General features: G+C 34.5%; 1 long non-coding RNA gene across 2 annotated transcripts; it reads left to right on the top strand.

The window, feature by feature from the left end:
• Positions 1–3,123: 3,123 nt before the first annotated feature.
• Positions 3,124–4,920, top strand: LOC141559528 (uncharacterized). 2 transcript variants are annotated; one of them, XR_012487463.1, is made up of 4 exons: positions 3,124–3,192; positions 3,318–3,426; positions 3,616–3,849; positions 4,602–4,920. It is a non-coding gene; the product is annotated as an uncharacterized LOC141559528 (long non-coding RNA). The 2 variants fall into 2 exon arrangements; XR_012487462.1 differs by having other exon boundaries at positions 3,636–3,849.
• Positions 4,921–5,310: the final 390 nt, after the last annotated feature.

Here is a 5,310-nt window from a genome sequence, read left to right on the forward strand (position 1 = left end):
AAATACATAGCCTTTTAATTCATCCTACAACTGCTTGCTCTCAGATTCACCTTTCTAAAATGCTGCTTTGATCATGCTACTACTGTTGCAGAGTTGTCCATTACCTAACATGGGCTCATAAGATCTGAGATTTTGATCTGGAAAGTTTCTTGGAGGTTATTCTACAAACATGAAAATTGATGATGAGAAAGATTAAATAAACTATCCAAGCTCACAGGTAGTATGTAACAGAAGCAAGATTTTAACACAGGTTCTCTGATTCTAAAACCATTGCTCTAGTCACCTATTAGGTAAAATATAATTATTGCCTTGTGTTCAATGCTCTTGTGAGCCTGGTCCTAACCTTCCATTCTTCTCTTACCTTCTACTAACCTTCTATACAAACTTCCTACTTGAGTCACAGTGGTCTCATCTTCATAACAAATCTTGAAATTTCATGCCTGCAGTAACTTTTATTCTCCCATTTTCTCCTATCTGACATCCAGGACTGACTCCAGTCATCCTGATTTATATCTTGCCACTAGGCTCTAATGGCTCTAGAGAAGAAAATAAGTATGATGACTTTACACAGTTCTGTCTCACTCAAATCCAGTGTCAGGGCATCACCTCCCTGATGTCATGATCCTCTTTGAGAATGAAGGACAAACAACTGTCTCCCATCTGAAATGTTTTCCCTCAATCTTTTTCTCCTTTTAAGTACCATACATTCTTCAAGCCTCAGCTTAAAGCTCACGTCCTTATTGCTAAAATATTCTCTGACTACTCCTACTTTGAATAAACTCTCATATCTCTTAACTCCTATGGTAAGTATTTGCTATATATTTAATTCAGTAATTAAACACCATCTGGTGATGTATCTTGTATTGTCTTGACCTGTTATTTAAATATTTGGTTGTTAATTAACATTTCATATGTTTATGCCTTATCTCCTTGAGAACAGGAGCCATAGTTTCTGTTTTCTGTAGGACATGAAATTTCACTCTACCTACAGTAGGTGCTTAATAAGTATTTCTTAAATTGAATTCCTATGTGTCCATCTTGTACTGGCTGCAGTCAGTTTCATTTCAATGATAATAGCTTTTCATCCTAGGACTTGCAAGTTACTAATTCTGTTTTCCTGTTTTATGAATTCATCATCATTACATATGAAATACCTTGACAAACAGGATATGTGCACATAGTAGATATCTAGGGGAAAATTACTTAATCTCAAAATCACACTAATTTTAAAGGAACCCAAAATGGTTTCGTGTTAAGAGGAGTCAATTGGTAAAAGGAAGTTAGTACAACAGTGGATAGAGGGCTAGACTGAAAATCCGTCTAACTTGGGGTCAAGCTCCACATTATAATGAATGTATGTGAGCTAGTATTCAATCTTTCTTGAATGCCCTCATCATTTTTCTAAGATACTAAGTTGATAATCTCCTTTAATAGAAGGATTTTCCTCATTGAAAGTTTCCCTCATCAATGAAATCAAATATCTAGATGATATGGAGATATGTCATTTATTAAGATATGTAAGACATGGGGCTGCTAGATGGTGTACTGGATAGAGCACTGGTCCTGAAATCAGGAGAATTTGAGTTCAAATACAGCTTCAGACACTTAACATTTACTAGCTGTGTGACTCTGGATAAGTCACTTATCTTGAGCCCCCCCAAAATTTTTTTTAAATATATAAGACTCTTAACTTAATTCTTGTTGAAATTTACAAATGCATTTGACATAGTATCCTTCATCATTCATGTTATCTTCCTTATTTGAATGTCTCAAATCTGTCTTTTGCAAATCTTGCTTTTGTCTTCAGTCATATAAGAAAAATGATATTTATACCATCAACCTCAAAAGTTTGTTTTGAAGATACTCCTTTATAAAAACTTAAACACTACAAAAATATGAACTTCCCTCTCTCAATATTAATGCACAACAATCATAGCAATATTAATAAAAACATTGATTTCCAAAACAAATGTGGAGAAAGGACTTACAAATTTAGCATGGCACAAGGGACCTTTGAAAGCAGTCCAAAACAGAGCATCATTCAACAGCATCATGTTCCATACAGTCTTGGGGCAATTGAATCATGAGAACTAGAGAGGGAAGTTACAAAAGTCTAGATATGAGCAGCATCTATATTAATAATCCCATAAGACCTCTTGGGGGTCCAATTGTCTTCATCAGGTGACTACTATGGATTCAAAGGTCTTCTGTGAGTCTATGCTCCTAAAAGCATAAGTCACCAGTCTCCAATTCTACATTTATATTTATTAATTAGCTGGAGAGTATTAGGGGTTCAGGAGGACTAGTAGTTCTGGTGTTAAGACTTGCCAAGCCCTTTTAAGCATTGTTCATCCACCTTAGGTGTCTAACTCTTACCTGTGGTTCCAAGAAGGTGTAGCACACAGGGCCATACCTTGGTAAAAATGTCAGATGGGCTGAATTAAGTTGATGACAACCCAATGGACCTCCCACCTATAAGAAGTTAAAAGGATGTCTACCTCAGTCACACAAAGATTCCCCCCAGAAGAATATGGAAATGGGGGAATGTTCCAAAGGCCATGAAGGGGGCAGCTGCAAGCACTGTGGAACATTTAAAGCTTAGTCAAACATTAAAGACATTAGAGACTATATTCCAGGCTAGCAATGTTCTTTGACTTTTGTCCTATCACTAGACTTTGATGACTCAGGAAAAAAAAAAAATGAGACTGACAACTTTGTGCAAGTCTGCCTCACTTAAATCCAATTCACAGAGAAGTCAAGATATCATCCTGTAATGTCATTTGTTCTCTTCAAAAATCAAGGACTAAGAACAACTAATCAGCCAGAAGAAAAAATTAACAGAAGATGAATTAGCTCATGTCATCATAATAGCAATAGGATAAAACAATCCCTCCATAAACCCAGGGCACATTCTCCTAAAATTATACAGAGTGACAGTGAAAAGACCAAGCATACATTTGGAGAATATCATTAATGAAGCATGTGGTTTAGAAACATATGTGACCATGACCACAAAGGTCTCTATCTTTATAGGGACCCAATATCCTTCCTCTTCTGGTTTCCTCTTTTCTGCTCCTTGCCTAATCTCTTGAATCTAGTTATATTTCTTCTCTACTGCCATGGGTCACACTCTTTGGAATCATCTCCACTGACTCTCTCTGCCTGTTCTTTGCTGAGTAGATCATCTATCAAGTAAGTAGCTTCATTGCCAGATGCTTTGGCTAATGGGAGAAAGAAAAATATTCACCACCATCTCTAAATGAGAAATGATTCTTTTCAAGAGCCAAGTTCTTCTTCTATAACTAATTTTCTTCTAGACTATGAATGATCTCCTTCATGTAACCCTCCTCCCTTGACTGGATCTGAGAGCTGGCCAGTTTGCTTTTGATGGGTCTCTAGGGGTTGCGCATCTTTCAAATGCCAATGGTAAGTACTCCTCCAAATTCCATTGCAGAAAACTTCTTGCATTTCTTAAAATAAATAATAGTGTCTAACATTAATATTTTGACATTGTTATCTGCACCTCCTGTGATTTAACCAAATCCACTCATTTATATGTTATTAAACGTTTAATAACTTTAATCAAGACATGCTTTTTGGTTTAATCTGCATTAGAAACATTTTCTCACGACCAGCAGGAGGAATACAGAGAAGCTTGGAGAGACTTACATCAACTGATGCTGAGTGAAATGAATAGAACCAGAAGATCGCTGTACACTTCAATGTTGTATGAAGATGTATTCTGATGGAAGTGGATATCTTCAACATAAAGAAGATCCAACTCACTTCCAGCTGATCAATGATGGACAGAAATAACTACACCCAGAGAAGGAACACTGGGAAGTGAATGTAAATTGTTAGCACTACTGTCTATCTACCCAGGTTACTTATACCTTCGGAAGCTAATAATTAATGTGCAACAAGAAAATGGTATTTACACACATATATTGTATCTAGGTTATATTGTAACACATGTAAAATGTATGGGATTGCCTGTCATCTAGGGGAGGGAGTAGAGGGAAGGAGGGGATAATTTGGAAAAATGAATACAAGGGATAATGTTATTAAAAAAAATTACTCATGCATATATACTGTCAAAAAAATAATTATAAAATTAAAAAAAAAAGAAAGAAACATATTCTCCACCACTTTCTTAAATGTAGGCAATCAACAAAACAACCAAATAAGAACTGATTTTTAACATTTGCCATTGCCAGTTTAAATGCTCAGACTGAAATTTTAACCATCTGCTGGGATCTGAGTCCTCTGACTCCACTCTATTTCACTCACATTCAACAAATTAAACATTTATTAGGCACCTACTTACTACAGATGAGTCACCATATGGTTGCTAAACATACTGACAAAATATTTAAATAGTTCCTATCATCAAGGAGGCAACATTTTACTAGATGCCTCAAAATATTTTTGTATTGCTTTCTTAGACTTATTAATTCATATCAATATTTTACTTTATATTCTTTCTATCCCCAATTTGCCTAATGTAGTATTTTTAATAAATGTGTATAGTTTATTTAAAGGATTAACAAGATGCTGAGGAGTTGGGTTTTTAGGTTCTTTGTTTTGTTTTGTTTTGGTAGACTGCTGATGTTCCCATTCCCATACCCAAAGCAAAAGAGGAAACCAACATTTATGGAGCAGCAAACCAACTATTGTACATTTAAGACAATGCCACACATGGAAATACTTTAAATATATATATATATATATATATCTTTTTAATCTACTGGATTTCGGAGCAAAAGAAGAAAAGAAATGAAAAAAGATATTGTCCAAATTAATATTGTAAAGACCTCACAGCTTCCAAAAATTATTTGCCAATATGGCTTGAATCATTTTAAAGGAAAACAGCTATTTGAAATTAATGTTTTCAAAGGAAAGAAATGTAAGGCGGAAAAAATTTGGCAATTAAAAAAATAAAACAGCCATAAAAAAATGGAGATTTTCTTTTGTTTTGTTATTCTTATTAACTTAGGTCTTTGCATAAATATTCATCTATTCAAATAATCTTCCCTTCCTCCTCTTCATAAATATTATATTTCTGCTACCTGTCAAAGAATAAATGTTATTGTTATTATTGCTATTATTGTTTAGGATTGTATGAGAAAACTACAGGTAAAATTAGGAATTCCATATACTTTCAAAGGGAGGATGGGATGTAAGGACTGAGCTAGATTTTAAGAAAATGCATTTGGCAAGATGTTAAAATTAATAATGTAATGGTAATATATTAATAATTACATATCCTTTTCATAACACCTTTCTTCTAGGGATCTTACACTTAGGACA

Source organism: Sminthopsis crassicaudata, chromosome 3, assembly GCF_048593235.1.
Source record: "Sminthopsis crassicaudata isolate SCR6 chromosome 3, ASM4859323v1, whole genome shotgun sequence".
In the NCBI taxonomy this organism is placed as follows: domain Eukaryota; kingdom Metazoa; phylum Chordata; class Mammalia; order Dasyuromorphia; family Dasyuridae; genus Sminthopsis; species Sminthopsis crassicaudata.